The sequence below is a fragment of the Calidris pugnax genome, unplaced genomic scaffold, assembly GCF_001431845.1.
Source record: "Calidris pugnax isolate Ruff unplaced genomic scaffold, ASM143184v1 scaffold20, whole genome shotgun sequence".
Lineage (NCBI taxonomy): Eukaryota > Metazoa > Chordata > Aves > Charadriiformes > Scolopacidae > Calidris > Calidris pugnax.
This window is the reverse complement of record NW_015094510.1, coordinates 9,325,774-9,348,469: the sequence shown is the minus strand read 5'-3', so window position 1 is coordinate 9,348,469 and position 22,696 is coordinate 9,325,774. Positions and strand designations below refer to the sequence as shown.

At 37.3% G+C, this 22,696-nt stretch overlaps 1 long non-coding RNA gene across 4 annotated transcripts in view; it reads left to right on the top strand.

Moving 5' to 3' along the window:
* LOC106902319 overlaps positions 1–22,276 on the top strand; it is a 104,811-nt gene extending 82,535 nt beyond the window's left edge. For 2 of the 4 annotated variants that reach the window (XR_001414481.1, XR_001414480.1), the window contains exons 5-8: positions 2,213–2,291; positions 3,546–3,613; positions 5,463–5,649; positions 22,225–22,276. This is a non-coding gene — a long non-coding RNA (uncharacterized LOC106902319). The remainder of the gene's footprint in view (positions 1–2,212; positions 2,292–3,545; positions 3,614–5,462; positions 5,650–22,224) is intronic. The other 2 variants (XR_001414482.1, XR_001414483.1) reach the window with 2 other exon arrangements.
* The last annotated feature ends 420 nt before the right edge of the window (positions 22,277–22,696 follow it).

The following is a 22,696-nucleotide window of genomic DNA, read 5'->3' as shown; positions in this document are numbered from 1 at the left end:
ATGCACATTAAGTTTCTGTATCTGCTTGTCCTAGAATTAAAATGGCACAACTGCTGCTTAAGAAAGTTATACATAAGAAGTTTTAACAAAATGAAACTCAGATCCCCCAGAAATGTTAAACGTTTTTCTTGTTTATACTAGAAAAACTTAAGGCAAAGTACATAGCCTTACTCTGTGCTTCAAAGCTAAAATCAGTGGTTGTTGTACAAATGGAGAACCAAATTTCAGTATCAGCAGCCCTTAGTCCTGGGTCAATAGTCATTCTCTAAGCCCTAACACCATTTCCTAGATTCACAAATATGCTGCCAGGCATGAACTTGCTGATTTCAACTCTTTTAGTTGTGTTCACGAACAGAAGTGATGTCTAAGCTATTCAGGACTCAAATTACACAGAACTTTAAAGGTCAGCATTACCACCTTCAACTATGGCCAGAAATTAATAGGAAGTTCATGGGACTGAAACAGTTTCTTTTGTCTGGCCCTGCAAGATAACTTGTTGATAAATTTTGTATCTACTAAGGCTAGTCTTCATGCCAGTCCTAAAAATCCATTAGTGGGAATTCTTCATGTTGTGAAATCTGAATAGTGGGATTTTTAATGCATTCAAGTCTGTTAGAAATCCAAGTATTTTGAATATGATAGGTGTTTTACTATCCCTTGAAATACTTTGGAAGAGTCTTCCTGGTGTTTTCCTGGCTGTGATCTTTTAAATTCTATAAAAAGTGGTCAGTTTCACTGGTATAAATGAAAATACGACATTCTAGTAAGTATAAATCAGTTGGAGATGACATGCGTAAATGACAAAGTAAATCCCTTGTATGAAAAGACATGGATTTTCCCATCCAGAAAAAACGGGCATCCCATTAACAGAAGCTACAGGTATTGCGGCAACAAAATATGAATAACTCAGAACCTATTCACCATTTCAACGTTTGGAATTGGGCACAAGTGATTCATAGCAAGGTTTGTGTACTGTTCGGGTCCCTGGAATGTTCTTATCTTGCATATGCCCCTTGAAGGGTTGAAATATTCCCCTTAAGTATACCTCCTGAAAGGATAAAACTCTTCTCCCAACACATGAAACTAACTGAGCCAACTGAGCCCCATGCCAGAACTTCTGGTTCTTTTTTCTCCAGAGAATGAAAGCTGCTTTAGACTTCTAGTCTGTGGAGATTAGTATGAAGAGTTGTAACTTATAAACTCACTGGAAGTCTTTCACTGTTCATGAAATTCTCTCAGAAGCAAAAAATAAGCTGCTAAAAATAAATATTAACATCCTATTATCAGGTCATTTCCCTGAGCCCACCTTGTATCATGCTTCTGGGGACATTCTTCTCTAGCAGTCTGAGATTACTTTATCATTTTTTGTCAGACAAGAATGTTTTGGAAATGAGCTGGATCACAAAGAGTTCAGATTTTCCTCAATATTTGTAATTCCATAAAGTAAAAAAAAAAAAAGGATTTCTCATCTCATACAAATGCATGATAAACTTCGTCCAATAGGATGTATTTATTTCTGCCTAGTTGGCATTATTAATTGTGTTAAGCTTGCATTTACCTTCTAATTGTGCTTACGTTGCCTACAGCAACTAAAGTTTTAAAATAGGTTTCATCAGGCAAGAAAACTAAAATAAGTAATTGTTTCTAAAATTTTTCTGTTTAATTCTGGTTAAAACTTGATTTTTTCCTAGCTCAGTGGCCTAAGAAGTAGTAGTAGTAATTGGCTTATTGCTATGTAGTATTTGTAAGCATCAACACTAAACCTGCTTATGCACAGTTATTCTATGCCTACAGGGCAGAAACATGGTTTATCTGAGTTGTGTGTGGTTTCATAATTATTATTGAATCATTCCTTAGGTTCTTCATATACTTGTTTAAGTCATGGTGGGAAGCATACAAGAACTGATTAGATATATGTTTATATTTATATTTATGCTTATAATTTGTTTCTATTTATATTATTTACATGTACATTAATATTGAAATCTGTATTAATATTTATACCTGTACATCTTCTTACTGTCTGAAGTCCAAATCAAAAGCTTTGCTGTAGAAAAGTAAATGCCTCAAATAAAGAACTTCGGTCAAGTCATGTTGGGCTTAAACCAAGGTAACACACTGACTTCTTCAATACAATACTGATTTACGCTTCCTGAACAGCTGACTCCACATGTTGAAAAAATGACCATTTTTTAACATTTTGGTGTCACAGAAGCAGAATATTGGAGAACAGTGGCTCTTCTGTATTCAATCAGAGGTCCAAATCCAGTGACAGAAGATGGCTACTTAAGGTAATAATAAAATGTTTAAAATTATGTAAAAATAGAGCAAACATAGTGTGGTGTACTCCTCTGGATACTTTTCCAGCTTTATGTGTCTAATGGCTTGTATCTAGAGCTTGTATCTCAGTGTTTAACATCCCCTCATAAGCTTCCGTTTATTTGTCTAATCAGTTTTTGAACTCACTTAAAATTTTGACATCCAAGCTATCCTGTGATGATGAGTTCTGATATTTAGTCATATGCTAAATAAAAAAAAAATAAATTATTATTTTAAACCTATTTCCTTACAATTTCATCTAATAGCTTTGATAATTATTTTGTTATGTATGAGAGTTTAATGTTTTGTTTTTCTTCCCCAATAATTCTTAGGAGTTTGTGCTTGTTTAGGATATTTTTGGTTTGATTGTCAGTCAACACTGACCTAACATTTCCATAGGTGTATCCAGAATAGCTGCAATTACCTTTTCTGGATTAACAACGCCTAGTTTAGAACCTTTGACTGTTTATAGGAAGTGAGCATTTCTGTTTGTCTTCTTTCCATGTGCATAGTTTTGTATGTGTTGCCTCTGCCTCTTTAACACCCAGTTCATACTTTTAGGAGCTTTTGCAACCTTTCAGAAAGAGTGGGACTCTCATTGCTAAAACTGATTATTTATTCCTGCTACTATTTTCTGTCCTTTATATATTTATTAATCTCCTGTCCTGTAGGTATTTATAAATCTAAAGGTAGAGATTCCTTTTCATAATCCATCACAGTTTTGCTTATTTAAGGGTCTTTTATAGAGGATCTTGTCAGATGTTTTCTGAAAATCCAGGCACAGTGTATCAACCAGATACAGATCACCCTTGCTTGTATGTTCATTTATTCTTTCTAAGAGATTAAAAAACCAAAGAATTTTCTCTACAAAATTTATTTTTATCCCTCCCCATTTTATTGTATTTAACTATGTGTCTATGAATATTATTCTACCAATCTGCCTCTAAGGAATTAGACATACAACTTCCTAGTTTTCTTCATCTTCCTCACATCTCCCCTACCAAATTTCTCTAAGGATCCTTTTAAAAAAAGGGCATAAAAATTGCTAACCTCTCTTCTCATACAGAAGCTGACATATACAATAGTGTAAGATCTATGATCAAATGACAAGGTCATATTTGAGTTATTTAAAAACCCTTGGGTGTATATCATCTTGTCTTGGCAATTTGTTGCTATTCATTTATCTATTTGGTCTAAAATAACTTCTATTGACACTTTAATTTAAGATAGTTCCTACAGTTCATCCTTCGCAAAGAAAACAGCCACTGTGGGGACCTTTGTAAACTCTTCGGTGGTGAGTATCAATGTGAAGAACTCATTTAATTTTTCTACTATGGTCTTATCTTCTTTGAGTTCTCCTATTACACCTCCATCATCTATCAGCTCTGCAGACTCTGATAGGTTAGAAAAAATGTTTATTACAAGTTTTCATGCCTTTCACAAGCTTGTCATCTAAACCTTTTTTTTGGGTCTTAGCTTAGATCCTACATTACTTTTCAGAGTTCATGATATTCAGATCTTCCTTACATGGCTATAAATTCCACTTTCTAAGAGTAAGATTTTGATATGAAGAGTTTCTTCATTCTTCTGTTTATTTATGCCATCATTTTGTTAATCACCATAAACTTTACAGAATTTCCATTACACATTCAACAACTTAATCCTTTAAGATTCTCCTTTAAATTACTTGGGAGTTTTTTTAGTCTTTCTCATTTTTCTAGAGTTCCCCTCATTTATATGTATACATGTGTGTATGTGGGTAATATTTTTTTTCATTCCTATAGAGAAGAGGAATTTAAATGTACTATAGTCAAGATTTCAGAATGGCTCTTCAGTAGTAAAAATTTCAGTAAGTTCTTATGCTCTGTTCAGAATTATATAAAAAATAGCTGCTCCAAGGGCAATCATTATAGCATCTAAAATTAGTTTTTAGAACATGTCCCAGAATTACTTTTTACTAATCTTCATGGGCATAATTGAGTTGTTCATTATTACTGAGTTTTCTGCCATTGTAATCTCTCTCATCTCCCTTAACATGTCCCAGTCAATATACCTATCCTATTCAGGTGATTAATAACGCAACCTTCCTACAATATTCTCTGTATTTAGACAAGAAATATTCAAATCAGAAGGAATGTTTCTTGTTGATACAGTTAAATTTTTTACCTGTTTTGACTTTATCTACACCTATACCATTAAACAGCCTTGGGCCTCAAATCAGGATTTGCAGAGAGGACTGTGACCACATAGCTTAACGTTAGTCCTCTTTAGAGAAAAATACATGTGTTTACAAGGATTACAACTTGGTCAAGATTTCTTCTGGTCCACGTGTTCTGGTCTTAAGATGCAATTTTTATTTTTGTGCATGATTTTTCAGTTCAAAGTACCTGAGAAAGACAGATAGCTACACTACAATACATCAAAATAGGGATTGGAAGACAACATAGTGTGGGTGGACGCATCAGAGTATGCCTGGAGAACAAATGTATTCTCATACATTTGGATTTACTCTAAATCCAGATGCTACAATTCTTTTAATTTCAAAAAACAGCTGGGTAGTTGACAATCTACATGAAGAGCACATCAACTCATCAGTGAACTTCAGAACTAGGAGATTGTATGTAGCAGATATATCTCTGTACCTCAAGGTATAGTAACACCCACTTGCTAGCACAATCTGACCTATCGCTCCTATTGAATTTTTAACCTGATATTGCAGCTTTTCATATAGTATCTTCACTTCTGTCAGGCTTTTGACATGCTTATTAATTCTGAATTTGAGAGAAGAACATATATATTTGATTAGGACATGACTGGTCATTTTTAAGGTGTCCTGACTAAATACAAGTTCACTTAATTGGGGTTCTTCATTATTTTTGGCAATATCTTATGTATAAATAGCCTCCTCTCAAATACTTCACCCCCAATCACCATATTTTACTATAAAAAATGAAAATAATTTAATTCACTATTGATTAAATGTTTGAGAACTAACTCCAAACTTACCAACTTTTTCCACATAGACCTACCAGAAGCCGTCATACAATTTGTGGCAAATGACCACAGCTTGAACCTTATGTTTTCAGGTGTATTTGCAGCAGTTCTAAATACACTCTTATTTGTTATTTGTCTTTTCTTTCCAGCATAGTTTGCCATACTAGTATTAGAATATATATTTCCAGTATAAAGATGACCTTTGCTACGTGTCTAAGAATAGGATTGTTCCAATGGGAAACTTCAGCTGCTCATTAACAATCAGAGTTTCTCCCAGAGACATGAATAGCTACTTCACTGACATGTAGAAGCAGCTAAAAGACTTTCAGATAGCAGGTAAGTGTTGATTCTGACCTAGAAATCCTTAAATGATTCTATGCCTTGTTACCTGAGAAATGAACTTTCTCCTGTTGTGTTTTCACCATTAGAAAGAGCTTAAGAGTTCTGCTTCACACATGCTAAGTTCACAGGATGATAAGGCATTAGAGCCCAGTCTTCAGACCTACGTACTGAAGCATACTTTCTAAGTACTTCACTAACATCTAGATTTGCATCCTGGGTATTTAAGGAATACGCAGAAAATTATTTTCCAGCTTTTCTTGAGGCATATGGGATTCGCTGGGAGAGATGTAGGAAGGCTATATGTAAAGATCATTGTTCAATTTTGTTTCAAAAGTTCCTCTTCTCTTCTGTAATCTTTTTCCTTACTTATTTTTTTTTCCTTTTTGGTGTAGTCTCTAAGATGTGGGAAGCATACAACGACAAACATTCAGACAGAATTTGAAAAAGTATGTGAATCTAGTTTCTCACAGGAAATTTGGCTTAAAAGAAATCTGAATTTAGTTATTATGTGGCATTGGATAGAAGGAAATGAGATAAATTGGTCTTGCTTTAAAGCTGAAAAAGTTTCTTTTCTCATGTTAGGCAGCCAGCACTGTCAAAGTAATTTTTGTTTGGGAGAAACACTTTTGCTATACAGCATCTGATGAGAGTGGGTATTGTAGCAAGGATGTGGTAGCAGGTAACACATACTTGCACACATTTCCTTTGGCTGTATGAATGTTTTATATCTGTATGCTTTGTTTTATATCTGTAACCAATAATGAGTATGCACAAGAAACGAGCCTTTAATGGCATAAAACCACACGCACACAGAAAAAGCAGCCATCCTTATATTAGCTCACTGGAGAAAAGATAAGATTTTCACTTAAATTAATACAACTAATTCTGCAGAAAAGCCCAGAACTACTTCACTCACATCTGACTTCTGCACATCTCCTCATTTACTGACTTCATAACAAAGACAGTTCACTTCTAAGACTGTGAAAATGTTTCCACATGAGTTATCATTAGAAGATTACACTGTCATCTTCCTCTTACTAAAACTGTATGATTGAGAACAGAGAGGAACTTTCCTGCACTCTTTATATAGCTGGTAAAAGATGGTTCTGAAGACATATTGCTGCAGAGCTAAATAATTTAAAATAAAATTAATGACTAAAGTGAATAAAGCTCGAAAAGTAAACTGTAAATGTAGACTTACTGAAAAACACGCTTTAAAAAGTGAAAAAATGTGTCACACAAAATTATATTAAGATGCGCCCTGCTAGCAGTCTACTTTAAAAAACAATATTCAAACAGACAAATTCTGTTTTTCTCCAAAACTAGAAGGTTTGGGAGGTTTTGCTTGTTTGTTTATAAATGAACTTTGGACTAATTCTTTAGTATTAGCAATTCTGGCTTATAGCTATGTAGAATTTTAAGTCTTGTATCTGACAGAAACTTTTTCTTGTTAATATATCTGTCTGTTGTCGTACTGCATCTCCTCAAATGGCCAGTACTTTAATAAAATTTGATGGAGAGGAGCATCAGAAGGAATCTAGTGCAGCTTACAGGTTTATTTCAAAAAGAGATTTTAGAACATGTTGGTGTAAATATTTATCTTCTGCAAGCTCCCAGGACAGCCTGTGGTTTTCTCATCCACTTGACAAAAGAACTCTCTGATTCACATGAAGGCTATCCCAGCCATGCTAGACAACATCAGTGAAAACAAAATAGCAGAAGCAGCTGTGATTAAACAGTCATTGCTAGTTTAACAGCACTTAGCACTAACTTATCAGAACTATATGTAGTTTTTAACTACATGAATAAATTTGTGCTTCTTTGCAGCATTTCAATTTTTCCATTATTTCCAGTCCCTTTTTCCTTATTTCTAATATACTATTTCTTTTATCCCTTTATTCTTTCCTTACTGCCTTCTATTCCTGCTTTGATCTTTTTCTCTTTTTTCGCCCTTTCTTCATTGGAAGGCCTGCTTCTCTGTCTTTCATAGAGCATTTAATCTTCTCTCATACTTCTTTCCTAGCTCAGAAACACAGACTCATAGAATGGTTTAGGTTGAAAGGGACCTTAAAAATCATTGAGTTCTAACTCTCCTGACATAGGCAGGGACACCTCCCACTAGACCAAGTTGCTCAAATCCCCATCCAGTCTGGTATTGAACACTTCTGGGGATGGGGCATCCACAGCTTCTCTGGGCAACCTGTTCCAGTGCCTCACCACCCTCACAGTAAACAATTTCTTCCTAGTATCTAATCTGAATCTCCCCTCTTTCAGTTTAAAACCATTACCCCTTGTCCAATATCATAATATTGTCACTTCATCACCTGCACAGAAGTACATATGTTCACGGTCTTGGCTCTCTCTTTCTTCCCTATCCACCAATTCTGGCTCTAAAAAAATATAGTTGAAAGGATTCTGTGAATATTAAAATGTCTACACTCTCCTCATCTGCTTTGCAAAACAGGGCAAAATTATGACTTGTTGCTCGGTCTTCCTCACAAAATGTTTGCAAAGATCTACACTGTCTGTAAGATGACAATGCAAGGTTTAAGCACCTGTCTTAGATGTCTTAGGTAGCTGAAGATGAGTGAGTGTTATCTGGCCTGCATGTGCCAACATTTGCCCTGTAGCAGAAATACCCAAAAATCACTTGTTAATTCAGAAATGATTGACTCTTAATATCAATGGGGCTCTAATTCTCCATCCCGTAAGAGAGGCATGATGTTATTACTTTCTTACCCTAGCATGTCTGTTCAGACATCTGCTGCTTAGGTGGCACAGCACACTACCTCCTATCAGTATTTGTTCAGGAAAGAAACCTTCTGAAATCCCTACTGCTCCTCAGAGGGCAATTACTGTCTGATATTTAAAACACCTGTGTATCTGTGCAGCCCTTTGAATGTGTATGGAACTGATAAAAACATACTGCGGTTGGCCTTTCACAAATTTAGTGTTTTTTGCAACCCTGCACTATATCCATAGGCTAAATCCTTTCCTATGACACCATTCCAGACCATGGAGATTGAGGTGCTGGTAGAGTTGCATGTATATAATTGAATACTAAAAATGTGATTGTAATTGGAGCAAATTTATGTATTTGAAGAGTTGGAGAACCAAAGAACTAACTTGTATGTATTTGATAAATTTATATAATTGAAGCAAGTGATACCTTTAATTGTAAATATAATAATTGAAGCTTTGTATGTTCTATTTTGTCTAAAATTTATTCTAATCTTTCCCTGTTGATTTAGCCCACTACTTTTTATTTTATCTTTATCAATTAATAAGAATAAATGTCCCCATCATGCTAGTATTTCTTTATATAGTTTTAGATAATAATTGGTTTTCCCTCTGATTTTTTCCTTTTTTCTTTCTCAGTGTAAGCCAAATGCAAAACTTTTTCTGCGGCTTGATCAGTATGAAGCAGTTAATTGTCTAATAACTTTCTTATAGTACATACAGTGTACTACTTTACAATATTCATTGGTCTGCAAAGTTTTCAGACAGTTTAGGGGTTTTTTCACTTTTTTCTATGATTTTTCTTACCTAAACCAATTTAAATTTGACATAACTAAAGATTAAAATTGACCAATCGTCAAGAAATCAATGATTTTTTGGAATCCATATCCATTCCTAGCAGCATTAATTATATACTATAAATTCATTAGTTCAGAAAAACAAGCACATCTGTACCTTGCATTCTGCCCCAGAGAAGACTCTCAGAAGCATAAGAATGAAAGGAATAGATTCCAGTCTGGTTACATTCCAAAATCTACTCCAGCATAAAGATTATGCCTTCCCAAAAAGCCCTTTAAGTTGCCAAATCAACCCATATTTTGTATGTGAAATATTTTTGAGTAGTATGGAAGAGTCTCATGTGGGGAAATGAACCATCCTAACTAAACCCACCCAGGGAAAATCAGTTTTCCTTCTTATGACATTGCTGACAATTCAGAGTGGATAAAGCCTTTGCAGCAATTTGTGCTGATTTCAGTTTTGTTTTAAAATCTTTGTGGCATTATAAGTATCCAATGAAATGTAACTTGTTCTTATTTTATATCTTCTACTTTTTTGATTAACATGCTTTCTACTTTGTTTTCCGAGCACACAGTGAAAATATTAAGTAGAATTGGACTTATGACCCAGAGCAGACCTCTGTAGGCCACACTTGATACTTCTTCCTAACCTGACATTGAACCATTAATAATTGCTCTGTGGGTTGGTTTTTTGTTGTTGTTATTGCTTTTTTTTCTTCTCTCCAGCATTGTATTTATTTAGCAGTGATTGCATTTAATCAAAATTTCTCTAGTTTTCTTATGAGAATGTCATGTGGAACTGTATCAAATTCTTTATTAAAATCAAGACGTAGTATGTCCACAGCATTTCCTTTATCCACTAAGCTTGTTATCCTATCAGTGAAAGAAATGAGGTTAGTTCAGCATGATTTGTTTTTGATGAGCCCATGTTGCCTAGTATTTACAAGTTATTTTCCTCCAGGTGCTTACAAATTATCTGCTTTATTAATTGTTGTAGCATTTTGTCAAGTATTGAGTTTATTCTTATCAGTCAGTGAGGTTTTATCAAATAGCATAAAGATAACTGCCCATCTTGAACATATTGTAAATAGGGATTTATAAAAAATGCTCTGCTGTTTAATTCTTTGTCTAGATTAAGAGGGTTTTCCTTACTTTCAAAGTTAAGGATGATTTTAGACTAAAAAGTATATTTTTTACCAATATGTAATAATATAATAAAATAACATCTGTCACATAAACGAACACTAAGTTAAATCTTACTATAATACCTTGACCCCACCACACACCATCCACAAGAGGACCTGTCTGTATGTCAACTGCTATTTCATTGCCCTACCCTTTTACTGAAGTTTTCTACGACACCTGAGCTATGACCCATAGAAATTGCTATCAGACATCAGAGTATTCATCAGGGAAATCACTGATGTTTAAGGCTTATAGTAGATACCAGCTTCAGTCTGAGATGAATTGTTCCCTAGAATGCTCTACATCGATTATGAAGGGACCCAGCCTGATCTAGTCAGATATGAACATTTACCTTTGTTCTCTTTCTGAATTTCTAGTCACTCTGCTCAAAAATTGAATGAACTTTCACATGGGGACATTTCTTCTGTGGAACTCAGACATGAGACAGAGAGCTAGCTTTGCAGCTGGGTTTTTCTCCTTCATTGATTCCAGAATATTGGGAACCCAGATGTGTAATGGATGCACCCCTTGTTGGTAGTCAGATGGAATGCTGTAGTTTCTATCAGTAATCAAAAATCCATTATTAAAGGGAACTGGGATTATTTCCTTAATTCCACTGTTATCAACTGCTTGATGAGAATGCTAGGTTCTGATTTAAGTAACATTTAATTAGCACTGTTGCAGAGAGGTAAAACATTTCTGAAGCAAATTAAATTGCATCTGTTCAAGTTACCAGTGATTTTGTCTTTTTCTAGATTTTCTTAGTATAATTAGTCAAAGCTGGTTTTAACTGTCAGAATTAGAAGAAATGCTTCTGTAGTATTTGTAAAATAAAGTGAGTGACTTTTTCACTCCTCCCACTAGTTATTGGCAAGATTTGACAAACAAAACCTTACTCTTTCTTTATGCTAGAACTGCATAATACTTAATTGTTAAAACCAGAGATCTTCAATCTGTTGACCTACAAAGGCTTTAAAAAAATTATGAAAAAAGAAGTATTGTACTGTGCCCATTAGAAAACCAAGGCATTGATTTAGTGTAGTATAAAGAGCTTCAGCATTTTGGAAGCAAGACCTGACAGGGTGGAGAAAAATCGAGGGCTTGAGGATGAAATATCCACAGAAAACTATATCTATTTCCACTTTTTCAGGCAAAAAAGGGCACACTTTTTTTTTTTTTATTTTATTTCTTCTTCCCCTGCCCCAAAACAAGCAGACAAGAGTAATGGTAAGAAACACCTCTTTTAGATTTTAAGCAACTAACCTCAGCTAATATGACCAGCTGTCACCAGGTTGTCATATTCCTCATACAGTGAAAAAAATATTCTTCATGTAGTGAAGCCCTTGTGTCATGGTTTGGGCTGGATTGGCCACTGAGATGAACACATGGGATAGAAAAACCTCAAACCAGGACACCTTGCTAAGAAATTTTAGTCATTATTTTTATGATGAAGTACATAGAAATATTTGGAAAAGTGTCTAACAATATTTCATTGAACAAGTGCGAAGCAAATTTGTATACCTAAAAACTTAAACATCTCTTCCTGTAAAACCCAAACCAGCGCACTAATATTCACCTTCCAAATACCTAATCCTGTTTCCAAAACAAGAGCCATTATACCTTCTCAAGTAACTGGTTTAGAGATGGGTTACAGTTTGGGGTTTTTTGGGGGTTTTGTTTTGGGTTGATTTTTTTTTCATTATCATACAATTTAATAAAAGGCTTTACAGACAGAGTGTTTTTCCAATTTATTTCTTGGAAGAGTTTAAAGCATTCTTTGGTAATGGTTTCAAAAATTTTCCTGAAGCTCACCAGAAAATGTTGATTTGAACTCTTTAAAGTTTAGTAAAATTAAGGAATATGGGTTTAAAAGGAAAATGTGGTCAAAAGGTTTTGCTTCAAACAATACAGAGAAAAAAGTTGGCTTTTATCCAAGGAAAATTCCTGAAATGGTACTTGGAATATACGTCCTTAATTCCAGGATTGTAATGCTTATAGCCTATAGGTGACATCTTTTCAGCAATAAGGTTTCCTAGGTTCCTTTATCTTGAATATCCCCTGAAATGTAACTGCAACGGAAATGCATACAGACTTGGAGCCTGTCTCAAGACTATATTCAAATACTCAAATGAGACTCTTCTGACAAAATGACCTTTCACAGGTCTGATCATAAAGTCAAGATGAGGCACCTCAGGTCACACTTAGCCCAGAGGATTCAACAGTAATCTGCAAATCAAAAAAAACCACAAAAACCACACAAGTTTTCTGTGTTTTCTCAGGCAAATCAAAATGCATGGTAACCTTTCATCTCCAAGTTCTAGCTTACAGTGACAACAGTATATCACTCTGTGCCCTATGCAGTCCTATTCAGTCCTCGATTTCAATTCTTTTGCTATAATTTTAAAATGTAATTTTTGTAAAAAGTTCTGGAATCTTTGAATCTACTGTATATATATTTGCCTATAGACACACATACAGTATTTAAGCATTTGCAGTACTCCTCTGGATTTCTATTTAATATCCAGAGAGACAAAAGGATGTAGGATGTAAGACACAGGAACTAACTAGCAAAATTCTGAAAGGACAATTGACATTCTTACGAAGCCACAAAACAAGTATCCCTATTCCTCTTTTAAATAATAAAAATACAGTATTATGAATTTAAATTGAGTTGTTGCAAACTGCTGTGGTTACTATACCCCATTCATCTTATTTAAACTTTAAAAAAAATCCTATAGATTTTTTTTCAGAACTGAAGGAAGTATTTTTGCCATTACTATAAAAGAGATTTAAGCAGAACTTATTTTCTTGTGTTGGCATACATTTTCATCTTGCTCTAATGTTTGCAGCTCACCCAGGATGTGTTCATGAACTTCTCTAACTCTGGGGAAACTATGCCCATATTTATTTGGATTTTTTTCCTTTGTAATTTTTTTTTGTGTATGAGGACCATTTAGGATTGTCTCCTTCAGTATGAAAAGCTAGTAAAATACAAGTGGTGAAAAGTGCGGTTTGAATGAAAACCTAGAATGAATATTTTACCTTGGAATTTTTCATCAGGAGAGGTGAAAGTAAGCTCTTCCCAGGGCTGTCTTTTCCCTTGTTTTACTTTCTCCCTTTTGATTTGCTCCTGAGGGCAAAAGAGAGGGAGGAAAAGGTCATGGCCGCTCTGTGTACATTCCCAATCAATCTGTTTCTGACATGCATCAAAGACCAGACACGAATTCAGACACAAAGGTGTCATAAAGTTACCTTCGCTTTCCTTGGTTCTTTTACCAAGGCAAGAGCTGAGCTCAGCCTGCGGAATAGCTGTTATTTTTACTCTTGTATCCGGCTTTTGTTTGTTAGATTTCCTCTCCTTCCACTAGTAAGCATTGATATGGTCCTTTCCTTATAAAGATAAAAAGACTTTTAGTCTGTTTCTTAGGGGATCTGATTGTCTTTGCTTCTACACCACAGTTGGTAACTTCCATTGCCAGAAAGAGGACAAAAGATGCTACCAAGTGAAAATTAAGTTACTAGCAGAGTGTATCTATGACAGTTAGCATTGCAGCTCTCCAAAGATGAAATGATTGTTTAGCGAGACCGCTTCCTCAAAAAAGAAAGAAAAATAGCATAGCAAGAAATAAACTAAGGAAGAAGAAATAAAATATGAAAACCAGAAGAATATATTAATCTAATATGCAGGATCTAAGGATGACTTAAATTTTATCTAGACTCTGCAAGGTTTCACTCCCTATTACCTACTTCAGATCTACCATTAGATATGTGATCTTTCTTTCAGTCTGATGAGTAGTCTCATAACCTCAGCCAATTTATGACTTCTTATGTTGATAGATTTCTAGATACTTAAAGTCAGCAATGCATAAAATTTACCTATAGATGTTGATGCATCATAAATCCCTTAATGTATATAGTTCTCTGTAACCATTTTGAGGCTATAAAAAAGAAGAAATATTAACCTATCTCTTAGCAGAGAAAAAAATGCTAGGATGAAGAGTTGTTTACTGCTGGATACAAAACAATTAAAACACAATCAATTTTTGGCTCTAGAAACCTTACAATACTCTGGAATGGAGAGAAGGGTGCACACACTTTATTCAGACAAAAATTTAATTGGCTTCCATTGTGTAGTAAAGTGTTTAAACTTGAATTACTATTATGTCAGTCTCTAAAATGGGAAGATTAATCTGACAAAATACAGACGTATACAGTGAGATCACCTCATGAAGCCTTTACAATCAATACAGAGAACTGACAAGCTTTAAATCAACCAATAGAATCACAGAACAGTCCAAGTAGGAAGTAACCTCAAAAGATCATCTGGTGCAACCTTTGAGATGCAATTTCTTTTATCTTAAACCAGATGCCTAAAATAAATCAGTTGAATTACACCCTAAAAATGCCTCTTATTCTCCACTGCAGCACTGGATACCAGCACAACTGGTACCTACAAACTCCAAGACTCTAATACTTCCAAAAAAAGACTGTAACTGCAGAAGCTTATATTCCATTTATATTACCTTAAATTTCCATAATTAATGCATCTCCCAACTTATATGAAAAAGAGATTTGTTATTTTTCAATTTTTTTTATGTTCAGAAAAAACTTGTTTAAAGCAACAGTGAGTAGCTGTGTTGGAAGTTCTTCTGAAAACAGGAAGTCCCCATGGCAATTTTTGAAGCATTAAAACTTCATTATCCCTGTGAAAAGCCTATTTGAGCATTTTTTATTGCTATAATAAGTTTTCCCAACAGAAAATGAAGCTTTTAAGCCTTACTAAAATATTAATGGGGGCTTTCTATTCAGAGATATGGAGTCCAAACTTTAGATGGAAGAGTTTGATTCTCCATGGCCTTGAATGGTAAGCCTCACTTACAGTTCCAGTGGAGTACCTTTACACTTTTCAGATAGTGCAATTCTGTTTCATATATTCTTCAAGGCCACTTCTCACAGCCATTAAAAAAAAACAAACAACAACAACAACAACAAAAAGAGAAGTGTTTTCTGTGTAGCTGAGACCCAAGCTTTTTGCTGTAATCACTTATTGTGTAAGTCAGTATAAAATAGTACCAAGGACAAATGTACCATTTCATAGTGTCTTTGAATTTCTTTGAAAAACTACAGAAGATGCAGAGTAGAACACAATGAGGTCCTAAGCCAGTAAATTTGAATCTTGCTTTGCTTGCTTGCCTCTGCTCTGCTCTCAGCCCGCCCAAACCACAACAAGCAGAAATACTCTTTCCTTGCATAGGTGTAATCAAGAGGAAATTCACACCTTTTAATAGCAACTAGAAAAGTACCAGATCTGTGAAAGTATTGACTACTGCAGATGCACAGCCTTCTAATTATGCCAGATTAGCTAAAGAACTGTGCCAGGAAGATGAAAAAGATTATTTCATTAGTCATCCCATTCTCATTGCTGCCCTACGCTAGAATCGGTGTAGAAGGAAGTAATGATTTCAACTGTGTGTATGAGTGTTTTCTACTTGTCATCCATTATCTATGGTGGTCCTGGAGATGCTTCTAAGGGAACTAAGTCTGGGAAGACCAGTTCCACACTTTCTCTACAGTAAATAAAATATATTTCTAAAGCAATCCGTGCTATCCAGAAATCATAAGATCTTGAAAACTCCTAACATTTAGTCATGTTCAACGTGGTTATGACCAGTAGTGCCACTGTGTGCATGTCTGCAGTTTATCTCAGAATCGCAGAACTGTAGGGGTTGGAAGGGACCTTCAAAGCTCATCTAGTCCAACTCCCCTACCACTGCGGGATCACCTAGAGCAGGCTGGACAGGAACACATCCAGGTGGGTTTTGAATATTTCCAGAGACGGAGACTCTACATCCGTTCTGGTCAGCCTGTTCCAGTGCTCTGTTACCCTCAAAGTAAAAAAGTTTTTCCTCATATTTAGATGGAATTTCCTTGTCTAGCTTGTGTCCCTTGTCCTGTCACCAAGCACCACTGAGAAGAGTCTAACCCCATCCTCTTGACACCTGCCCTTTAGATATTCATAAGCATTGGTAAGATCCCCTCTCAGTCTTCTATTCTCCAGGATGAACAGACCCACATGTCTCAGTCTTTCCTCATAAGAGAGGTGTTCCTTTCCCTTTGGTCATCTTTATAAGCCTCTGCTGGACTCTCTCCAGTAGTTCCCTGTGCTTCTTGAACCATGGGGACCAGAATTGGACACAGTACTCCAGATGTGGCCTCGCCAGGGCAGTGTAGAGGGGGGGACCATTTCCCTGGACCTGTTGGCCACATTCATTTTAATGCCCTCCAGGAGACCATTTACCTTTTTGGCCGCAAGGGCACATTTCTGGCACATGATCAACTTGCTGTCCACCAGGACTCCCAGATCTCCCTCTACAGAGCTTCTTTCAAGAAAGTCAGTCCCCAACCTGTAACAGTGTGTAGGGTTATTCCTCCATAGGAACAGAACCCTACACTTGCCCTTGTTGAATTTCATTATGTTCCTCTCTGCCCAAGTCTCTAGCCTGTTCAGGCCTCAATGAATGGAAGCATAGCCTTCTGGTGTGTCAGCAACTCCTTGCAGTTTTTCATCTTCAGCAAACTTGCTGAGGGTACACTCTGTCCCCTTATCGAGACCATTGATGAAGATGTTGAACAAGACCAGACCCAGTACTGACCCCTGGGGAACACCACTAGTTACAGGCGTCCAACTAGATTCTGCACTGCTGACCACAACTCTCTGAGCTCTGCCATTCAGCCAGTTCTCAATCCACCTCACTGTCCTCTCATCTAACCCACACCACCCTAGCTTACCTATGAGGATGTTACAGAAGACTGTGCCAAAAGCCTTGCTGAAGTTAAGATAGACAACATCCACTGCTCTTCCCTCATCTCCCCAGCCAGTCATGCCATCATAGAAGGTTATCAGATTGGTCAAGCATGATTTCCCCTTGGCAAATCTGTGCTGACTGCTCCCAATGATATGGCATGCTTTCTCTTGAATTCGAGTGCTAATCAGTCACAATGCCTAATATTGGTGCACCGTCCAGCTCTTTTTTGACACTCCCATACTGTGTCTATTAATAAAGCAAAATTAAGTGTAGAGGGCATGCCAAGTAGCGCATATGATGTCCCTGGAAGATATGGCTCCACTTGCAGTGCCCCAAAGGGTCCTCATACTGCAACACTGATATTGCAAAGAGTACACTTAAGAACTCAGGTGTTCACAGTGATGGTGCATGGCACCAGCAACAAGCATGACTCAATGTACAACTGCAAAACTGGACTAACATGATGTTGGAAAAGACTTGAGCTTGCTGGGTGTAGATGTCCTTTTTTGTTCTGAATTATTTATGCAGCTAGTAGAAGTCAGAAGGTATAAGCTTAGTGTCTAGTTAAATCATTATTTGTCCAGTGCACCATCTAGGATTCAGAACACTGAGTTCTGAAAGAGACTAACATTGCCTTCAAAATTACATTTATCACATTGCACAACCATAATGACAGGTTAGCATCATTAGAAGGCAGAAGAAAACCAGCAAGAATGTAGCCTGCCTCTAGGTCAAGTAGCTCTTTTTTTTTTGAACACTTCCCATCTAAGTAATCTATCTTTCTGACCCAAAGATGTGAAGTTCCTTATGAAGACTGAGAAAAGCCAGTAGGGAGTAAGCAACTGATCAGTAAAATGACATAAAACCCATTTAAAAAAATGACTTCTGTGTTGCTTTTCATATTAGGAAACTATGCAAACTATTTTAGAGGCCATTTTTCTCTCACTGTAATAAACAGGAGAATTCACATTGACTTTGGAAAGCATAACTTTGTCTCAGCTCCTTGTTTTTTTAAGAATAAAAGAATTCATTTCTCTGCATATCTGTTGTTTTCCAGTGGGATAAGACTGTACTACAGGAAGTTTTGAAATTAGCTTCATGAGACTGGTGATGAATATCTGTATGTCTAACGGCTAACTATGAAAATGCATTTGATTCTTCACTTTACACCAAATGATAGAAATACGAAAAAATGTTGAAATAAACAGCATTGTGCCAACATAAAACTGACATCATAGTAGAGAATCATAAACTCTTGGTCTTTAATGGATAGCCATTTACTCTACTAAGGAACGGTAAATTGTAGCAATTAGGATTTATGAGCCTTTTCCACCTTGTTTCATACTGGTGCAAATGGCAAAAAAGAAAATGAAGGGCAAAGCAGAATAAGGACATGGTCTTGTGAGCAGCTCTTCTGTGTTCATTCACCTGGCCCCCTTAGTACCCTAATCTGGACTCTATTTTTTCACTTTCTCTCTTACTCTGGTAAGACAAAATTATTCCAGGTATGATCTCAAAAGGGTTGAGAAGACAAGAATAATCAATTATTACAACTTGTTTGCTGCACTAACCAGAGTGTAGTTAGACTTCATTACTATGAGAACACATTGCTGGTTGTTGTCCACAGGACATTTTTTAGTTTGTTGTTTATCGGATCCCGAGATTCCCATCTTTTGCTCCAAGTATACTTTCTAATTAATTCCACCTTGTTCAGTTGCCAGGTGTTGTTCTTTCACAAATGCAAGAATATGTATTTGCTTTTGCAGAACTTATGAGGCTTCTGTCAGCAGATTTCTACAGCCTGTCAAGATCCCTTTGAATGTTGTTCCAAGACATCTTTTTGCACTCCATATGCCTGGAATGGCTTCCAGAAGGATTTGATCCTTAAATAAATTAGGCTGGCCAGCCTGTAGCCCTCTAAATCCTCCTGGTGCCATTTTGAAGATGATGATGATGTGCATTTTTTCAAGCATCAAGACCTCTCCTCAATTACCCCAATTATGTCTGTCAACTTCCTCAGCATCCTTGAATATATCCCATCCATCCCCATGGAGTTGTGCATGTCCAGTTTGCTTAATAATCCATCACCTGGTATTATTCTTCTATTGAAGCCACTACTTCTCTTCCTTAAGCTCCCCAGCTGAGCACAGGAACCTGGGACACCTGAGAGAAAACCTTGCCAGCAAAAACTGAGGCAAAGAAAAGATCTTTTTCAAGTATACTTTTCCAATAACCCTCATTATTAAGTTGTCCATCCAGCAGAAGGCCCATAATATACCTAGTCTTCCTTTTCTGATGGCGTGTTTACATAAACCTTTGTTCTCCTTCACAGACCCTTTCCAGCCTCAACTGCAACTGAAATTTGTCTTTTCCTGCTGCCTGCATGGGCAGTGCTTCCATATTCCTCTGAGGTATCCTGTTCCAACTATCATCTTTCATAAGCTTCCTTTCTTTTGTCTGAATCTAAATAGCCTGGAATCCCTTGTTCAGCAAAGGTGGGCTTTGCTTGATTTCATATATATTGAGATGAAATATTCTTGTGTTCTGAGGAGGTTATCTATTCCAAAGACTCTTACAGTTCTGAAAATAAGAATTTGAACTTCTCGAAGAGCCATTCAAAAAGGACAACTTACAGAATTGGATACTATCCCTGCATATTATCACTACACTATCACACTGAGGGTTACAAGCTACTCTCATTTAAAAGCTAAAGTAGGAAAAAAGCCAAAACACAAGGTATTCATAAAACATGGGAGACAAAATTGAGTGCAACTTAGTTTGTGACCTAAATCAGGAGAGAATTCCTAGTCAGGATGTTTCAGGGATCTCTCTGGTTTGGAAGAATTCCATGTAGGAAAACCTAAAACCTATTTTATTCGTAACTCTTGAGCCATTTAAAGTATCAGTGAGCTGAATTCACATTTGTAATCCTGCTCTCCAAGTCCTTTCTCTAACAGACCCTTCTTTTTGTTGGACCTTATCTCCGAGTCTCTGTCTTACCTGCCACCACTGATTTCAACCTCACTGCCTCACATGCCAATTTGAGCAGAATACCTGTAGACCTCTTTTAGCAGAGTATGGAAATCCCTTTTTTTCTGCAGCACTGTAAGGTATTAGCTCAGTACAGGAACAATTGCTGTGATTATATTTTTTTTTGTGGTTAATTTTTTTTTTGATGTTACAACAGATTTCTAGCTCTAGATGAGTAACCAAATTACCTCATTGTGATGTCCTGCCCTTTCTGTGGTCTTTGCCACTTGCCTTGTTTATTATTCAGGAAGTCCCATTTCAAATCTCTGTGCAAACGCCTAAGTTCAGGGATCACTTCTATTAATTTTTATGGTGCTTTCCACAAAAAAACCCCAGAAGGATTATTTCAAAGGAAAAGCTGTGGCAGCACAAGTATATTGACAGATAATCTGTCAATAGAATCGCTGGGAGCCCTCAAATCCCTTATAGGATGGTTAAATGAATATTCACTACAGATTATTTTCTCACACTTCGCTTTGACATTTCCTCGCCTGATATGACCCAAGTGGGGTGACTCAGTATGACACTGTCTTATAGACAATTTGTCTTTTCATAAAAATACCCAAAGGAATAAAAATGGACTGGCTGGGTAAGTTTTTTGTGCTTGAGAAAAAAAGGCTTCTCCCACTCCCCAATTTCTAGGAGAGGCAGGAATTTTGAGATATGCCTTTGAAAATGTTTATCTACTACAGAACCACAGAATCACAGAATCACATGGGGTTGGAAGGGACCTCTGGAGATCATCCAGTCCACCCCCCCACCAGAGCAGGTCTCCCTAGAGCAGGTTGCACAGGTACTTGTCCAGGCGGGTTTTGAATGTCTCTGGAGAAGGGGACTCCACAACCTCCCTGGGCAGCCTATTCCAGTGCTCTGCCACCCTCAAAGTAAAGAAGCTCCTCCTCATGTTTAGACAGAACTTCTTATGTTCAAGTTTGTGCCCATGTCCTCTTGCCCTATCCCTGGGCACCACTGAAAAAGGACCGGCCCCGTCCTCCTGACACCCACCCTTTAAGTATTTATAAGCATTGATCAGATCTCCTCTCACCCTTCTCTTCTCCAGACTAAAAAGACACAAGGCCCTCAGCCTCTCCTTGTAAGGGAGATGCTCCAGCCCCCTAATCATTTTCGTAGCCCTCTCCAGCAGTTGCCTGTCCTTCTTGGACTGGGGAGCCCAAAAATGGACACGATACTCCAGATGGGACCTCACCAGGGCGGAGTAGAGGGGCAGGATAACCTCTCTTGACCTGCTGGTCACACTCTTTTTAATGCACCCCAGGATGCCATTGGTCTTCTTGGTCACAAGGGCACATTGCTGGCTCATGGTCATCCTATTGTCCACCAGGACTCCTAGGTCTTTCTCCTCAGAGGTGTTCTCTAGCAAGTCAGCCCCCAACCTGTGCTGATGCATGGGGTTATTTCTCCCCAGGTGCAGTACCCTACACTTGCCTTTATTGAATTTCATTAGGTTCCTCTCTGCCCAGCTCTCCAGCCTGTCCAGGTCTCGCTGATGGAGGGCAGCACAGCCCTCCATCGTGTCAACGACCCCTTCCAGTTTTGTATTGTCAGAAAACTTGTTGAGAGTACACTCCATCCCCTCATGCAGGTCATTGATGAATATATTGAAGAGGACTGGACCCAGTACCGACCCCTGGGGGACTCCACTTGTTACAGACCTTCAACTAGATTCTGTGCCCCTAATAACAACTCTCTGAGCTCTGTCTTTCAGCCAGTTTTCAATCTACCTCACTGTCCATTCCTCTAATCCACACTTCCTAAGCTATCTATGAGGATGCTGTGGGAGACTGGGTCAAAAGCCTTGCTGAAGTCAAGGTCGACAACATCCAGTGCCCTCCCCTCATCTGTCCAACCAGTGATGCCATCAGAGAAGGCTATTAGGTTAGTTAGATGTGACTTCCCCTTTGTGAATCCATGTTGACTACTTCTGATGGCTTTCTTTTCCTCCATATGCTTTGAGATGGCAACCAGAATGAGTTGTTCCATCATCTTTCCAGGGATGGAGGTGAGGCTGACCGGCCTGTAGTTTCCTGGGTCTTCCTTCTTGCCCTTTTTGAAGACTGGGATGACACTGGCTTTCCTCCAGTCCTCAGGCACCTCGCCTGTTCTCCAGGACCTCTATTTGAAGATGACGGAGAGCAGCTCAGCAATGACCTCTGCCAGCTCCCTCAGCACTCACAGGTGCATCCCATCAGGACCCATGGACTTGTGAGTACCCAGTTCATTTAACAGCTCCTTAACTTGGTCTTCCTGCACCAAGGGAAGGGCTTCCTTTGTCCAGACTTTCTCTGATTCTTCCAAATTCTGTGGCTCCCGAGGGCTGGTCTGAGCAAAAGATTTACCATTTTTCAGTTTTAAAAAAACAATTGTGTAAATGCAATTTCAAAGTAAGAGATCTGTGTAATAGTTACATGATGCTTGCATCCCACAGGGAGATGCTAAGAAAGAATGCCTTAATGTACTCTGTAC